This window comes from Thermobia domestica, chromosome 7 (assembly GCF_964235325.1).
Source record: "Thermobia domestica chromosome 7, izTheDome1.hap1.1, whole genome shotgun sequence".
NCBI lineage: Eukaryota > Metazoa > Arthropoda > Insecta > Zygentoma > Lepismatidae > Thermobia > Thermobia domestica.
Window position 1 is genome coordinate 288,751,093 of NC_137460.1, and position 19,488 is coordinate 288,770,580.

Below are 19,488 nucleotides of genomic sequence, written 5' to 3' on the forward strand. Positions count from 1 at the left end.
GTAATAATAGCGAAATAATTTTTGTTCTTCATTTTCAAATAGTGTGTCTTCTAGTCGATTATGATATAATAAGCTTAGAGACAAACTTCAAAACAATGAAGATCACCCTCAAAACATAAACTGGTTTACTCAGTAGAACCAGAAAATTACGTACATCCGATAGCTATCTTCTACCTGTTTCTATCTTGTGTCATATCTGGTGACACCACACTGCGTCATATCGTTCTTAACAAATCTCCTAACTTTCTTTTGCCAGCCTTGGGTTCATTTCTTATTCAGTTCTAAAGCATCCACTCGGTGTGCAACGTATTTCAAAGGTCTTCTTATATGCCCAAACCATTTAGTCTACTTTCTTGTAGGTTTTCTGCTCGTGGTTTCTTTTTTACTGTTCCCTGGGTCACTTCATTCTTAATTTGATTCTTCTGCATCACTCCACACATCCATCGCAGCATCATCATCTCCGCAACATTCAACTTCTGCTTCTCTCTCTTCGTCGTCCAACAATCCGCTCCGTATATGGCAGGTCTCGCTACTGTTTTGTAGACTTTTCCTTTAAGGCGTATTGGTACACAGTACTCTTGCCGCTTCTCACCATTTCCTCCAACCGCTGCTAATTCTACTGTTTTCATCTTCTATTCCTGCATTTTAGTGCACAATTGATCCCAAGTACTTGAATTTCTTCGCCATTACTACCTCTTTTACGTCCAGTTGTATTCATGTAAGTATTCTGTCTTATTTCTACTAATCCTAAGCCCTTTGCTCTCCAATGATCCTCTCCAGGCATCGAATTTCTCTTGTAGAGCTGCCTTGGTCTCACTGGGCAGCACGATGTCATTCGCAAATAGCATATTACACGGTGCTAACTTTTGGATATCCTTTGTAAGTTCGGCCATCACAACTGCAAAAAGATATGGCCTGATACTAGATCCCTGATAAAGTCCCACTTTAACTGCAAACTATTTTGTTATTCCGCACGCGTTCTTCACTTCTGTCCTACATCCATTATACATATGAACTATACAGATGTATGTGTTCGGAACATGCTTCTTCAGTGCCCACCAAATAAGATCCTGTGGCACTCTATCATACACTTTCTCTGGATTGATGAAAACCATATGAAGGTTCTTCTGGTATTCTCTGTACTTTTCCATTAGCATCCTAAGTGCAAATATTGCATTCGTTGTAGATCGCCTAGGCATGAAACCAAACTGGTTTCCTGTTATTTCGGTCTCTTTTTTCAATCTTGTTTTTACCACTGTTTCCGAGAGCTTCATTTCATCGCTCATAAGTTTTATATTCTTTACAATAAACCATCTTATTCAACGCCATCTTTCTTTTATATGTCCTAGCTAATATTGTAGCAACGTAATCGTGTAGCAAATAATATCTGCCTGTTGTCCTTATGTTTCCGAAGTTTTTCCTGGAAGCATTTGTATCCATATATTGTACCTACAATTGCGTGAGAACAGCACTTTGTCTTTTATTTCTTTTATTTTAGATGGCAAGTCTACTGTAAAACGTTATTCCTGTATATGTAAAAGGTTTTCCAAAAATTTTCGTTCTATGATTGTATATGTACATTGAATTTCGATTCTTAATTTTCATAATTGTGTGTCTGAGTACAAAATGTAATTGTGTAGATATTTTTTAACACCTTCAGTACCTCATAAAAGTAGATAAGCATGGTGTGGTCTTAATGCGTAATAATTTTGTAAACTGTTGCAAAAATGTGTGTGTGTGTGATAATTGATATGACTTTCTTCAGTTTGAAGACCTTCAATATTTCACTTAATGAACACCACAAAATGATATCATATTTGGTGCTCGAATAAAAATTTTCTTAATATAAAGATATTTATACGCTTTTATTTCGTATATGAGCTAATTACCTAGAAAGAATACTAAAGATATTGTGCTGCACAGTTGATTGATGTGTATTGTCTAGTTTCAGTTATAATCAATGTGAAGACCAAGAAATTCCATAACTTTGTATATTCTGTAGCGTTTATCTATTACAAAAGTAGGGCAGTTAAAGATCTCATTTTGTGGATACAAATATCAGCATTTACCTTTACTAGTCTTGAATACTGAGTTTTTCGAATAGAGCCAATTTTCTGGTTGAAGGAATGTATTATTATTTCCTTGTAGCTCGGTAATTTTACTTTATTTTGATATAATACTGGTATCGTGTACGTATAAAATTGGATTACCTTTATTTTTATATTACTTGGCAAACTGTTGATATAAAGAAGGAATAATCATGGACCTAAAGACACCCATGTGGGACACCTATATTTGGAAATGGAGTATGTGATGTCCTTTTGATATCCATGTTATGTTTATCGTTATAAGGTGTCTCCACATATCGTTGACTGTTCTTAAGATACGATTCTAACCAATGATTAACACAATCAAGGGCATTACTTAGGACACAAAAGATTGAAAATGGGTATGTTTTATTCTGAATAGAAGAACTGTATTTTAAATATCGAGTCGAGCAGGAATCGTTGATGTATTTTTTACGAATTCGTATTGAGACGAAGAAAAGATTATTGAATGTTAAATGACATATCAACCCGTCTTAAAATTAACAATTCAATTAACTTAGAGAACTTAGAAGATATTGGCACGGGCCTATAATTTTGTTTGTCTTTTTTTTATTGTAAGTTTTTTTAGTGACAACTATAAGCGATTTGGAAGTACTTCAGTGTTAAAAATATTTATAATGTGTCATAGCAGTATAGCAATCACAGGGATACACTTTTTAAATAAAAACTCTGCAACTTCGTTAAGTCTGGCAGATATGTGACTTTTTGATTCGTTTGCTATAAAGATAATTTGGTGTCATTTGTTGTAGTAAAGAAAGTTTTCAAGATGGGACCTTTTTATGTCCTATATTGGTTTTGTTATGTTTAGGTCGTGAGCTATCCTATACTATAAATGGAATTTAAAATATCCGCCACTGCAAACTATTCCTACAAATTTCGTTATCTGAAGTTTAAGCTCTATGTTCTGTCGAATTGTATTATTATTATCCGTTTCTTGTTTTACTTCACATGTCATGCTGGTATTATTAGAATTAACTTTTAATTTGTGGTAGTAAGATACTTATGCTTAACAAAAATCTTTCTGTATGTCTTCGTATAGTTTTTAAAATACATTCTGAACTTCTTTTGGATTTTGTTTACTGTGTAAAGTCAGGCATTTTTGCTTCAGAGGGCATTATACCTTTTGTTATCCAATATTCTAATTAGTTTGATTAATGGAACAGTTAGATAAGGAAAACAATGTTGCAATAGGTTGGGAATTTATTTAAACATGTTTTGGAAGACTATTGACAGATGAAGAGATACTAAAATTTATGGTGAAGCAATCTTCTGATTCTAAAGAAGCAATAAAATTCTCTGTCTTTCATCACTGCAATTTTGGATTCAGTGCAGTAGTGCGTCTGACTCTTGGAAGATAAAGTGGTATAAATGTTACACGGAAACGCTCTGATCATAAGAACTTCTTTTAACGACAAGTTCAGTGGAGAAATAAGCAAATCAGAATAGACGTTAACCTCTCCAGAAGAGCAAATGCAACAATGGAAGATACTCATGGGTTAGTATTACAAATAGATACTCCTGGGGTAAAATATATATATATATATATATATATATATATATATATATATATATATATATATATATATATATATATAAAATAAAATAGATTGGAATGATGAATCATCGATAAGGGCACTCTGGACCGACAATTTTAAATTCCAACTTGTCGCCTTCCGATGCTAGAAGTTTGTGCATCATCGTCTCAAAGAGTGTTTTCATCCCGAATACCTACAGCAAAACAGGTAGCGTCATTGTTTGGGAATGCTTTACAGACTACCAAGATAATAATTTAGTTCGAGTTAATGGAATAATAGACAGAAACGTGTTTCACAACGTTAAACTGAGAAATAAAATTCCTTCAGGAACGGATATTTATGACAGTAGCTTTGTACTACAAGAGGATTAGCATCACAAACATTCTTCCAAGCCACACAAAGAAGACACTTTTATCACGAACAAATGGAATAGCCACCACAATTACTAAATTTGTTACCCATCGAACTGTTGTAAGATGGAATTGACGAAACATGTCAACGATTACTGAAGGTCTTTGGAAGGGTCTTCAGAACTGCTTGAGACGCCTAACTTCGCAAACGTTGGATAAATTGATCAAATAGCTAGAATTGGTGAAGCTCTTTTTAAAGCTAAGGGTAAGCATTTCATCGAATGCAATCATACCCAATAAATTTGTATTTGTGCAAACAGGATTATAATTTTTTTATATGAACAATGATGTTTATTTTACAGAACAAGTCCAACAAATTGGTTTTTGTATCAATACCCGTCGTTCTTTGGAAATTTCCGAAAAGTTACTAATATCAAATCTTTTTTTAAAATGAGTAGCTCACAACCAAGTTTATTAAAATTGAACTATTCTTACCAGGATCAGTCAACCAATCATAAGAAACTTGTTGCAACAAGTGTAAACGTTTAATGTACATAAATGTAAGGTGTTATTTCCTAAAAATTCAGGAAAATTATATGTAACATATAATAATATATGTGTGTGAAAGTAATTTCTAACGGTTTCTGTCTTCTGTATACTTAGGTGGTGTTTGTGAAACATACAAAGACATGCCCTGTATGCAGCAAAGAACTGAGTCGACTACCAAGGCATCTACGGGAAGTCCATAAGTGGAGCGATGAGAAGGCTAGAAATATTCGATATGAACTTCCGAAAATATCATTGGACAAAGTGAAAAGAACGTGGAAACGATGCATATTAGAGGGTTGTTTTGCTAAAGTACTACGGATCGATCAGCATCTAGTTGGTGTACATAAATATACATTGCAAAGCAAAGAATACTATGAAATATTAGAAAAGATCAAAAGGAGAAATAAATGACGAAAGAAAGTAATAAAAAGGAGATAACACTTCCAGAAATAAACAAAATATAAATCTTATTTGGCAATCTTCCAAAATTATTAACACAATTAAAACCAATATTCCATTCTTTATAAACGAACAGTATCAAAGATTAGAAATGCAAGGAAAAATTAGTTGAAAAGCTCAAATCTGCTGCTGTTAAAACCAAATTGTGGTATATTTGAAGCTTCAAATGCTATGAATGGGTTTGATAGATAAAGACTGTGTGTTTCCTCTTTTGGATGGATCAGAATATTCCTGAAACTAAACAATAAACCTAAAATGTATCTGCTCAGTTATTGAGTATTTAAAACAATAGAACTAGTCTTCTAGTCAATTGGGATATAACAGTCGTAGAGAAAAACTGCAAAACAATGAAAATCACCTTGAAAACATAAATTTCTTCACTTGTTAGAAGCAGAAAATTACACAGAAAGAATTTGGTTTTATTCTTTGATTTTCTATACATTTTTTTTTCAAATAAATGAAATATATTTCTTTTATAGAACTGGAGAGCACTTTTACATGAAACATCCTAACTTTTTAAATATTACGTGATCGCGGCGTATAAGAAATAAGAATGTAGGTGTTTGCTTACTCTTTTTTTCTATTAACAGTAAGAGTAAGAAAATAGAAAAAGAAATGCTTCCCTTTGAAAACTTAATCTTTATTATAATCCATTGTTGTTAAATGCCATATTTCTTTTATATGTCGTACGTAACATTGTATTAAACAATAAGTGTCTGAGGGCTTCATGGTTTCAAAGTTTTTCTTGCAATCATTTGTGTCAGTATTTTGTACCTACAGACTCCAATACGATGCTTGTAAGATTTCGCTTCAGAACAACACTTATTTCTTTTACTTTAGATGGCAAATCTACTGTAAAATGTTATTCCTACATATGTAAAAGATTTTTCAAAAATTTTCTTTATATGAGTGAATATGCACATTGAACTTCGATTCCTAATTCTCATAATTGTGTGTGTCTGAGTATAAAATATAATTTTGTAGATATTTTTAAGACCTTTAGCACCATGTATATGTATATAATCATTGTACGGTCATAACGTTTAAATAGCGCAATAATTTGTAAAGCTGTTGTAAAAATGTGTATGTGTGATAAGTCCTATGATTTTCTTCAGTTTGAAAGTCATCAATGTTTCACTTGATGAGCCCCACAAAATAATACCGTAATTGGTGCTCGAATAAAAATTTGCGTAATATAAAGATATTAATACGCTTTTATTTAGTAACGAGGTAATGACTCATTAAGAAGAATACTAAAGATAGTGTGCTGCATAGTTTATTGATGTGTGTTTTCCAGTTTAACATGATGTATGTTGGGACCAAGAAATTTGATTATTTTACATTTTCTATAGCTTTACTTATTACAAAACTAAATCAGTTTGTGATTTCATTATTGCATGGATAAAAATATAGACATTTAATTTTACTAGTGTTGAATACTTGAATAGTAAGCTGTTCGAATAGAGACAGTTTTCTGTTTCAGTGAATATATTATTATTTCCTTGTAGCTCGATAATATCACTTTATTTTGATATAATATTGGTGTCACCTACGTAGAGAGGTTGTTCAGCCTACGTTTGGCCGATTTCGTTCCTTCCCCCTCATGGGCAGAATGGACTCACCCGACCTGGCTCGTGGCGTCCTGCAGTGGTGTGCAGTGGCTTCCTGGGAACAGAGTTGTTTTTCCGCGTGGACGACAATAATGCACAAAACAGGACCATTGTTATGAGTGTTGTGTTAAATTTGTTTCCAAGTGTGTGGGTTTCCTTTCTGTGACCAAAATACCGCCCAAACTAAGCCGGTTTCGGGAAGGCTCTGTTGCGTCTCTTTATGACGCCCACTTTAGTTTTTCTGTCATTAGAAAACAATGCAAGAAGAATGGTTGCAACATCAGTTTAAGTGGAATAAAAATGTTATTAAAAAGTACAAGGGCAAAGAAGCTCCACCATTTGGATCACCAACGAGGTTGACTAGGAAGCGGGAATACACCAAGGCTACCTCCACCATGCAGAGGAAAGTTTGCAAAATGGCAATGCAAAAAAATCCTCCAACACAAAGGTGTATGGCTAATCGTCTTGACGTGTCTTTGGGGACTGTGAGCCGGACCTTACACCATCAATTCGAGCTGGAAACGTCATGAAGGCTCGCTGCCATCTTCTCACAGATGTCCACCAAGAGGAATGACAGTGTAACGCCCGGAAGCTGTACGAACGGCATCTGGCGAAACAAAGGTGGATGTACGTCGTAACGCTCGATAAAACATGGATTTACCTTTCCGACTGTCGCAAACCGAGAGCCACCATGTACCGAGACAAATGTGCCAAGAAGTTAAGAAGATGAGTCCGTGTCTGTAAAGAATCCTTCCCAAAATGGTTCATGGTCATTACTGGCTACTGTTACCGAGGTAAACTGAAGATTCGTAGGGTGGCGAAGAACTGCAAAATAAATTCGCAGTATTTTCAAGAGCATATCGTTGATATAAAGAAGGAATAATCAAGACACCCATGTGGGACACCTATATTTGCAAATGGAGTATGGGATGTCCTTTTGATATCCATGTTATGTTTATCATTATAAGGTGTTTCCACATATCGTTGACTGTTCTTAAGATATGATTCTAATCAATGATTAACACAATCAAGGGCATTACTTAGAACACAAAAGATTAAAAATGGGTATTGTTATTCTGAATAGAAGAACTGTATTTTAAATATCGAGTCTAGTAGAAGTCGTCGGAGTATTTTTTAGCAATCCGTACTGAGTCGAAGAAAAGACTTTATTGAATGTTAAATGGAATATCAACCCGTCTTTTATTAACAATTCCATTAACTTGGAGAACTTAAAAGATATTGGCACGAGTGTATAATTTTTTTATTGTAAGTTTTTCTTAGTGACAACGTGTGACACCCCCATCCGTAGCTTATCGGACAAGGTTGGGAAAACACCAATCCAACAATGGCCACAGAAGGGGCTTTACACGCGGAAGCAACAAGAATGTGTAATTATTTAAGTCGGAAATCCAGAGGTAAATACCAAACACAAAATATTAAACAATCACAACACAAATACTTTCCAGAAAAAATTCTTTATTACAAAATATTACAATTGTTAATATTTCTCCTCGCTGCCAAATCAGAACTGGATCTCAAACTATATATTTTTAAGTAGGAATAAAAAAGGAAATATCTCCTAAACAATAAACTTCCAATATCGATCAATTACCAAGTCATTAGTCAATATGTAAATTAATTTAATTTTTTTAGGAAGATTTCCTTCATGTTCCGAATCAAGTTACCTTTCTACAAATATATATATATATATATATATATATATATATATATATATATATATATATATATATATATATATCGGCTTTCCACAAAACAATTGTTATTAAATATAATACAAACATTTGTAAGTCATAGTAATCATAGAATACTATTTTAAGCCGAATTTATCTTATAACTTACTCGAAAGCTTTAAATTAAGCAAGATATGTATCTTTACTGGATTAAAAAATGTTCAAACAACTCAAACATTTCAAACAACGTTTACTTTTTAAGAAAATAAATCCTTTTTTATTTTTTTTTATTTTCTTTAAATTATTTGCTTCTGAATCTACAATTATTAGGAAGAGTAATAACTGATCAAATAAGTAATCTCAGAAACATTAAACCTGCAAAGTATACAAGTACATTAACATTTCTGAGGCTTTGGGTATAAGCCCGCCACCTTCTCTCCCCTGGATTTTCCGAGTTGCGCAAAATTTCTTAATAGAATATTCAATAATTCTAGCCAAATGAATGACGAAAGACGACCCACAACAAAACTTAAACACAGACAAGACAACTACTAGGAAAATTGAAATTCAACTCACCTTTTAATTTCCCTCTTTGTTACCTCTAAATTGCGTTTTTCTCCTGATCTGAATTGTCTTGGACTCATTCACAAATAAAAATAATCCATCATATAGTGAGGATATATGTATATCTTTCAGTTTAAACGGTCCGAAAATTTTTAAACCAGCAACTCAAAGAGAAAATTGGACGTGGACCCACAATTTCTCCACGAAAAATATGGAATAATGCAAAATACTGCACTTCCGTGATACTAAGCAATTCAAACCAACCTTTCATTTTGTTAACCCTGTTAACACTAATAGAGAGAACTGAACCGAGTCTCCCTTCTTTCCTACATCAAACTTACATTTAGCACTGAAACTACACAGTCTCGAAAAATTATCAACACACACGAAATATAGCACTAATTTAAAGACTAAATTTTTCAAAATCCTCACTAAACTGGTTATTCTTATTTCACTGCAGAGCCAACGACATCAATTCGAAATAAACACGAACCGTAGCCATTTTAATTTTTCTACCATTCAAATAATTACACCTCGATGATCCCCGTACGTGCATTCTTCCTCAAGTCAACTTGCCAAGGCAAGCTGCTTGCTGTCCTAAGCTCCGACCATGCTCAAACGACCTACAGGCGCATAAGCAAAAAGACCTTGATGTGCTTGACCCTAATTTAAAGGAAATCTCACAATCAATCATACTCAAGCAAGTTTTTTAAAGATATTTTTTTAAAACAAAGGCAAGCTATAAACTTCCAATTTTTGTCTCCTTTTCTGAATATATAATTAGATACATAATTAAATACAATTTTATTTCCTATTCATTTTTTCTTTTTCCTAATCCAGGAAGCGTGTAACGATCCCGTTAGAAACGATAAGCAATTTGGAAGTACTTAAGTATTAAAAATATTTATAATGAGTGATAGTAATATAACAATACCAGGGACACACTTTTAATTAGAAACTCTGGAATTCCGTTAAGTCTGGCAGATATGTGACTTTTTAATTCTTTTGCTATAAAGATAATTTGGTATCCTTTGTTGTAATAAAGAAAGTTTTCAAGATGGGACCTTTTTTATGTCCTGTATTGGTTTTGTTATGTTTAGGTCGTGAGTTATACTGATTCGTATACTATAAATGGAATTTAAAATATCCGCCACTGCAAACTATTTCTACAAATTTCTTTATCTGAAATTTAAGTTCTATGTTCTGTAGAATTGTATTATTATTATCCGTTTCTTGTTTTACTTCATATGCCATGCTGGTATTATTAGAATTAGCTATTAATTTGTGATAGTAAGATACTTATGCTTAACCAAAAGCTTTCTGTATGTTTTCGTATAGTTTTAAAGTACATTCTGAACTTTTTTGGATTTTGTTTACTGTGTAAAGTCAGGCATTTTTGTTTCAGAGGGCATTTTTATACCTTTTGTTATCCAATATTCTAATTAGTTTGATTAGTGGAACAGTTAAATAAGGAAAACAGTATTCCAATAGGTTGGGAATTTATTTAAACATATTTTGGAAGATCATTAACAGATGAAGAGATACTAAAATTTATGGTGAAGCAATCTTCTGATTGTAAAAAAGCAATAAAATTCTCTGTGTTTCATCACTCAAATTTTGGTTTTAGTGCAGTAATGCGTCTGACTGTTGAAAGATAAAGTGGTATAAATGTTACATGGAAACGCTCTGATCATAAGAACTTTTCTTAACGACAAGTTCAATGGAGAAACAAGCAAATCAGAATAGATATTAACCTCTCCAGAAGAGCCAATGCACTATGGAAGAGCAATTTCCTGTCGATGTCAAATAGAACGGAGGCCTACCTCCTTTAGATCTATGGTCTTGGGAGTAGAATCGCGATAAGGAAACATTTCTTCATGCAAGAAATATTACAAATAGATACTCCAGGGGTAAAGTTTATAAAATAAAATAGATTGGATCGATGAATCATCGATAAGGGCACTCTGGACCGACAATTTTAAATTCCAACTAGTCGCTTTCCAATGCTAGAAGTTTGTACATCATCGTCCCAAAGAGTGCTTTCAGCTCGAATAACTTACAGCAAGGCAGGTAACGTCATTGTTTGGGAATGCTTTACAGACTACTAAGATGATAATTTAGTTCGACTTAGTGGAATAATGCACAGAAACGTGTTTCACAACGTTAAACTGAAAAATAAAATTCCTTCAGGAACGGATATTTATAACAGTAACTTTGTACTACAACAGGATTACCATCACAAACATTCTTCCAAGCTACACAAAGAAGACGCTTCCATCGCCAACAAATGGAGTAGGCGCTACAATTACCGGATTTGTTACCCATCGAACTCTTGTAAGATGGAATTGACGAAACATGCCAACGATTACTGAAGGTCTTTGGAAGGGTCTTCAGAACTGCTTGAGACGCCTAACTTCGCAAACGTTGAATAAATTAATCAAATACCTACAATTGGTGAAGCTCTTTTTAAGGCAAAGGATAAGCATTTCAGCGAATGCAAGCGTACCCAATAAATTTGTATTTGTGGAAACAGGATTATATTACAATTTCTTTATATGAACAATGATGTTTATTTTATAAAACAAATGCAACAAACTGGATTTTGCATCAATACATGTCGTTCCTTGGAAATTTCCGATAAGTCACTAATATCAAACCATTGACAGGAACTATATATACGCTCAGTTTTTTTAAAAATGAGTAGCTCACAACCAAGTTTACTAAAATTGAACTATTCTTACCAGGATCAGTCAACCAATCATAAGAAACTTGTTGCAACAAGTGTAAACGTTTAATGTAAATAGAGGTATAGAGTTATTTCCTAGGAATTTAGAAAAATTATATGTAACATATAATAATATGTGTGTGAAATGTATTTCTAACGGTTTCTGTCTACTGTATACTTAGGTGGTGTTTGTGAAACGTAGAAAGAAATGCCCTCTGTGCAGCAAAGAACTGAGTCAACTACCGAGGCATCTACGGGAAGTCCATAAGTGGAGCGATGAGAAGGCTAGAAATATTCGATATGAATTTCCGAGAATATCGTTGGACAAAGTGAAAAGAACGTGGAAACGATGCATATTAGATGGTTGTTATGCTAAAGTACTACGCATGGATCAGCACTTAATTAATGCACATAAATATGTATTGCAAAGCAAGGAATACTATGAAATGTTAGAAAAGATTAAAACTGAAAATAAACGACGAAAGAAAGTAATAAAAAGGAGATAACTCTTTCAGAAATAAAACAAAAATCTTGTTTGGCAAGCTTCCAAAATTAAGATTAACACAATTAAAAGCTAATATTCCATCCTTTATAAATGCACAATATCAAAGATTAGAAATGCAAGGAAAAGTTAGTTGAAAACAAGGATGTTATAAAATAGAGGATCTGCCCATACGTATCTTCATCATATGAACTCAATGAAGCCAGAAAAAGAACCGAGCATCGTCCGATCCGGGGCACGTCTGATTAGCTACTCTCGTTTCCACCATGATTTTTGGCTCGAAACATCGCGATCTTGGTGCGGAGTGGGCAGAGTAGATGTGGCGAAGCTGTGACGTATGGCTTCACGATTTTGTTGTATGGGCAGATCCTCTATTTTATAACATCCTTGGTTGAAAAGCTCAAATCTGCTGCTGTTAAAGCCACATTGTGGTATATTTGAAGCTACATATGCTATGAATGGGTTTAATAGATAAAGACTGCGTGTTTCCTTTTTTGGATGGATGAGTATACTCCTGAAAACAAACAATAAACCTCAAATGTATCTATGTAGTTAATTGAGTATTTAAAAAATAGAACTATTCTTCTAGTCAATTAGGATATAACAGTCGTAGAGACAAACTGCAAAACAATGAAAATCACCTTGAAAACATAAATTTCTTCACTTGTTACAAGCAGAAATTTACACAGAAAGAATTTAGTTTTATTCTTTGATTTTCTATACATTTTTTTTTCAAATAAATGAAATATATTTTTCATATAACTCGAGAGCACTTTATACATGAAACAACGTAACTTTTTTAATATTATGTGATTGCGGCGTATAAGAAATACGTATGTAGGTGTTTGCTTACTTTATTTCTATTAACAAGAGTAAGAAAATACAAAAAGAAATGCTTCCCTTTGAAAACTTAATCTTTATTATAATAATCCATTGTTGTTGAATGCCATCTTCAGGAACGGACATGTATGTCGTACGTAACATTGTATTAAGCAATAAGTGCCTGCCGTCTTCATGTTTTCGAAGATTTTCTTGCAAGCATTTGTGTCAGTATTTTGTACCTACAGACTCCAATACGATGCTTCTAAGATTTCGCTTCAGAACAACACTTATTTCTTTTACTTTAGATGGCAAATCTAATGTAAAATGTTATTCCTATATATGTAAAAGATTTTTCAAAAATTTTCTTTATATGAGTGAATATGCACATTGAATTTCGATTCCTAATTCTCATAATTGTGTGTGTCTGAGTATAAAATATAATTTTGTAGATATTTTTAACACCTTTAGCACCTCATATATGTATATAATCATTGTAAGGTCATAATGTTTAAATAGCGCAATAATTTGTAAAGCTGTTGCGAAAATGTTTATGTATGATAAGTCCTATGATTTTCCTCAGTTTGAAAGCCTTCAATGTTTCACTTGGTGAGCCCCACAAAATTATGCCATAATTAGTGCTCGAATAAAAATTTGTGTAATATAAAGATATTAATACGCTTTTATTTAGTAAGGAGGTAATGACTAATCAAGAAGAATACTGAAGATAGTGTGCTGCATAGTTTATTGATGTGTGATGTCCAATTTATAATTATCTAAAGACTAATAAAATTTGATGATTTTTGTACGTTCTGTAGTTTTATTTATTAGAAAAGTAGTGTAGTTTGAGATCTCATTATTGCATGGACAAAAGTATGGACATTTAGTTTTACTAGTGCTGAATACTTGAATAGTAAGTTGTTCTAATAGAACCAGCTTTCTGTTTCAGTGAATATATTATTATTTCCTTGTAGCTCGATAATATCACTTTATTTTGATATAATATTGGTGTCACCTACGTAGAGAGGTTGTTCAGCCTACGTTTGGCCGATTTCGTTCCTTCCTCCTCCTGGGCAGAATAGACTCACCGGAACTGGTTCGTTACGTCCTGCAGTGGTGTGCAGTGGCTTCCAGGGAACGGAATTGTTTTTCCGCGCGGACGACAATAACGCACAAAACAGGACCATTGCTGTGAGCGATGTGTTAAATTCGTTTCAATTTTTGTGGGTTTCCGCTCTGTGATCAAAATGCCGCCCAAACTAAGCCGGTTTTGGGAAGGCTATGTTGCGGCTCTTTGTTACGCCCATTTTGGCGTTTCTGTCAGTAGAAAACAGTGCAAAAAGAATGGATGCAACACCTGTTTAAGTGGAATAAAAAAATGCTATTAAAAAGTACAAGCGCAACGAAGCTCCACTATTTGGATCACCAACGAAGTTGCCTAGGAAGTGGGAATGCACCAAGGCCACCTCCACCATGCAGAGGAAACTTCGCAAAATGACAATGCAAAATCCGCCAATACAAAGGTGTATGGCTAATCGTCTTGACGTGTCTTTGGGGACTGTGAGCCGGACCTTACACCATCAATTTAAGCTGGAAACGCCATAAAAGCTCGCGGCCATCTTCTCACGGATGCCCACCAAAAGGAACGAAAGTGTAACGCACGGAAGCTGTACGATCGGCATCTGGCTAAAAAAAAGGTTGATGTACGTCGTAACGCTCGATGAAGCATGGATTTACCTTTCCGACTACGGCAAACCGAGAGCCTTCATGTACCAAGAGAGAGGCACCAAGAACTTCAGAAGGTGGGTCCGTGTCTGTAAAGAATCCTTCCCAAAAGGGTTCATGGTCGTTACTGGCTACTGTTAGCGAGGTAAACTGAAGATTCGTAGGGTGGCGAAGAACTGCAAAATAAATTCGCAGTATTTTCTGCAGCAGATCATGCGGCCGATCTACGAGCATGAGATTCCAACAATGTACGGAAATGACGCCAATCTGGTGCGTATTCACATGGAAAAGACCTTATCACACCTCACGATCGTTCCTCGCAATACGACAGGGAGATGGAGGAGGCATGTGGAATACAGGTGATACGTTTCAATGATTTACCTGTTAAATCTCCAGATGCAAGTCCTATGGACTATTGTGGATTTTGGATGGCTGAAGCGGGCTTTGGGAAAATGACGTGTGACAACTGTGGAAGGACTTTCGAAAGCTGTGCAAAGGGAATGGGACAAGATTCCCCTCCCAGCTCTTCAGAGAAGCCTATTACAGTGGAAATTAAGCTATGGGGCTATTGTTAGGAACCAAGGGAAACACACCGAACGCTTACGAACCTGGCGCCATGGATTCTTCTCAATTTTAGGTTAGTCGAAATTGGCCAAATGTAGACTGAACTACCTCTGCATAAAATTGGGTTACCGTTATTTTATATTCTTCAGCAAATCGTTGATATAATGAAGCAATAATCATGGACCTAAATACACCCATGTGGGTCACCTATATTTGCAAATGGAGTAGTTGACGTCCTTTTGATATCCATGTTATGTTTATCATTATAAGGCATTTACACATATCGTTCACTGTTCTTAAGATATGATTCCAATCAATGATGAACACAATCAAGAGCATTACTAGAACACAAAAGATTGAAAAAGGGTATGTTTTATTCAGAATAGAAAAGCTGTATTTTAAATATCGAGTCTAGCAGAAGTCGTCGACGTATTTTATTTAGCAATCCGTACTGAGACGAAGAAAAAACTTTATTAAACGTTAAATGAGATATCAATCCGTCTTTTATTAACAACTCCATTAACTTGGAGAACTTCAAAGATTTTGGTACGGGTCTATAATTTTTTTATTGTAAGTTTTTCTTAGTGACAACGTGTAATGCCCCTTTCCAGAGCTTATCGGACAAGGTGGGAAAACACCAATCTAACAATAGCCACAAAAAGGTCTTTACACGTGGAAGCAACAAGAATGTGTAATTATTTAAGTCGGAAATCCAGAGGTAAATACCAAACACACAAAATATCAATATTAAACAATCACAACACACTTTCCAGGAAAAATTGTTTATTATAAAAGATTAGAATTGTTAATATTTCTCCTCGCCGCCAAATCAGAACTGGATCTCAAACTATATATTTTTAAGTAGGAACAAAAAAAAAAGAAATATCCAAAAAAAATCAACTTCCAATATCGAGCAATTACCAAGTAATTAGTCAATATCCTTCAGTTCGAGCATGCAATTACATATTCAATTACTAAGGGCAATCCAGGACCTCTATGACGCCAATAACCGTAATGGTTTCTTCAAGAAAACCGCAAATTCATTTAATTTCAGAGGAAGATTTCCTTCATATTTCGAATCAATATACCTTTCTACAAAAAATATCAGCTTATATTTTTCCACAAAAAGTTATTAAATATAATACAAAAATTTATAGCTCATAGTAATCATAGAATACTAATTTGAGCCGAATTTATCTCATAACTTACTCGAAAGCTTTAAATTAAGCAAGATATATATCTTAACTGGATTAAGAAAAGTTAAAACAACTCAAACATTTCAAACGTTTACTTATTAAGAAATTTTTTAATTTCTTTAAATTATTCGCTTCTGAACCTACAATTATTAGGAAGAGTAATAACTGATCGAATAAGTAATCCCAGGAATATTAAACCTGCAAAGTATACAAGTACATTAACATTTCTGAGGCTTTGGGTATAAGCCTATAATACGGGTTCAATACAGCGTAAGCAACATTTCACCAATTTTACAGGATAGACAACAAACTGTTTAAAACCTAGCTTCAACTTCATTATACGCGGTATTACTTTGAGGAAATCACAGAGCCATTTGTCGTAATATAGGTGTACTAAAGCAGATTGTGCGCCATCCTATACTGACTCTAATGGTATCAATAACTCAAATTTGCCCAAATTGGAGATACGTGATGTTGATCTCAGACGACGATATGCATTGTGATGACGTAATGACTGAATATCGTTTCACTGTAACTAAGACTTCCAAACAATGCGATTCAAGGAGGAGATTAGTTAGAACATACTCTTGGGACAATAAACCGATTCCAAAAAGCCGTTCCTTGCTTTACTCATTTAAAAACAAATATTTTACTCATTGCTAGTGCTTTAATATACAAGTCGTGCACGAGTAAATGCTTATTTCTTTAAGCGATTCTGCTAATCCGAAGATTTCGCTAAATGGGACGGTAGTGCAGTTTATTTAATTAATATTCTTAATTTTATGAATTATTGAAACAAAGTTGAAATAAGCAAAATAAATAAATACACAATTCATTCTTCTTAATAGTTTAAAGTGATACATATTTATTATTTTAAAACGCATTTAAGAATAGATTATAATCTATGACATTCGGATTAAATTAAAGTGAATATTACACATAATTTCTTACTGCGAATAGAACAAACAAAAAAAATGTAGTGTACTCTGAAATATCAAAATATTGATGTAATATGCGTTAAAATCTTATTTTTATTCATTTACTTGATGTAACACCAAAGGAAGCATCAATCTTTCATTAGCAAGGAGGGGAAAAAGTAAAAGAGGAAAAAGTGACCTCTTAAAGCCATATGTGTAAGTCGTAATCACGGTATAAGGAAACCAAAACTATGACAACGTCGTTGGATACACACTAAGCTACAATGTCACTAGTAAGGGGATACGTCTGTTAGGACAGTTCCGATTACCACCCACGAAGGTTTTTTGATATTGCGAGCACCTTAAGATGGAATTGACACATCAACAATTAATGACGGTCTTTGGAAGGGTCTTCAGAACTGCTTGAGACGCGTAACTTCGCAAAAGTTGGCTAAATTAGACAAATAGCTAGAATTGGTGAAGCTCTTTTAAAAGTTAAGGGTAAGCATTTCGTCGAATACAAGCATATTCAATAAACAAGTATTTGTGGAAACAGGATTTCATTATAATTTCTTTATATGATGTTTATTTTATAGAACAAGTGCAACAAACTGGATTTTGTATCAATACATGTCGTTCTTTGGAAAATTTCGATAAGCCACTAATATCAAACCATTCACAGCGACTATATATGCACGCTGTTTTCGACAAATGATTAGCTAACAACCAAATTCAATAAAATTGAACCACTTTTACCAGGATCAGTCAACCAATCATCAGAAACTTTTTTTCAATAAGTGTAAACGTTTAATATAAATAGAGGTATGGTGTTATTTCTTACGAATTTAGAAAAACTATATGTAACATATAATAATATGTGTGCGTGAAAGGTATTTCTAACTGTTTCTGTCTACTGTATACTTAGGTGGTGTTTGTGAAACGTAGAAAGAAATGCCCCCTGTGCAGCAAAGAACTGAATCATCTACCGAGACATCTACGGGAAGTCCATAAGTGGAGCAATGAGAAGGCCAGAAATATTCGATATGAATTTCCGAGAATATCGTTGGACAAAGTGAAAAGAACGCGGAAACGATGCATATTAGAGGGTTGTTATGCTAATGTACTACGCATGGATCAGCATTTAGTTAAAGCACATAAATATGTAATGCAAAGCAAGGAATACTATGAAATGTTAGAAAAAATTAAAAGTGAATATAAACGACGAAAGAAAGTAATAAAAAGGAGATAACTCTTTCAGAAATAAAACAAAAATCTTGTTTGGCAAGCTTCCAAAATTAAGATTAACACAATTAAAAGCTAATATTCCATCCTTTATAAATGCACAATATCAAAGATTAGAAATGGAAGGAAAAGTTAGTTGAAAACAAGGATGTTATAAAATAGAGGATCTGCCCATACGTATCTTCATCATATGAACTCAATGAAGCCAGAAAAAGAACCGACCATCGTCCGATCCGGCACGTCTGATTGGCTACTCTCGTTTCTGCCATGATTTTTGGCTCGAAACATCGCGATCTTAGTGGCGCCGAGTGGGCAGAGTAGGTGTGGCGAAGCTGTGACGTATGGCTCGACGATTTTGTTGTATGAGCAGATCCTCTATTTTATAACATCCTTGGTTGAAAAGCTCAAATCTGCTGCTGTTAAAGCCACATTGTGGTATATTTGAAGCTACATATGCTATGAATTGGTTTGATAGATAAAGACTGCGCGATTCATCTTTTGGATGGATCAGAATATTCCTCAAAACAAACAATGAACCTAAAATGTATGTGTAGTTATTGAGTATTTAAAAAATAGAACTAGTCTTCTAGTCAATTAGGCTATAACAGTCTTAGAGGCAAACTGCAAAACAATGAAAATCACCTTGAAAACATAAATTTGTATACTTGTTAGACCAAGAAAATTACACAGAAAAATTTTAGTTTTATTCTTTGATTTTCTATACATTTTTTTTTTCAAATAAATGGAATATATTTTTACATAGAACTCGAGAGCACTTTATACATGAAACACCCTAACTTTTTTAATATTATGTGATTGCGGCGTATAAGAAATAAGAATGTAGGTGTTTGCTTACTTTATTTCTATTAACAAGAGTAAGAAAATACAAAAAGAAATGCTTCCCTTTGAAAACTTAATCTTTATTATAATAA

General features: G+C 33.9%; 1 protein-coding gene across 5 annotated transcripts in view; it reads left to right on the top strand.

Annotated features, from left to right (window-relative positions):
• Nucleotides 1-19,488, top strand: part of LOC145691014 (zinc finger MYM-type protein 1-like) — a 309,663-nt gene that overhangs the window by 184,990 nt on the left and 105,185 nt on the right. The window contains exon 6 of one of the 5 annotated variants that reach the window (XM_081766527.1): nucleotides 11,774-11,907. The exons of 1 other annotated variant lie outside the window; for it this stretch is intronic. The gene's annotated coding sequence lies outside the window, so the exon portion shown is untranslated. Of the gene's footprint in view, nucleotides 1-4,656; nucleotides 4,789-11,773; nucleotides 11,908-19,488 lie in introns of those variants that run through there. 3 more of the 5 variants (XM_081766525.1, XM_081766528.1, XM_081766526.1) reach the window with 3 other exon arrangements.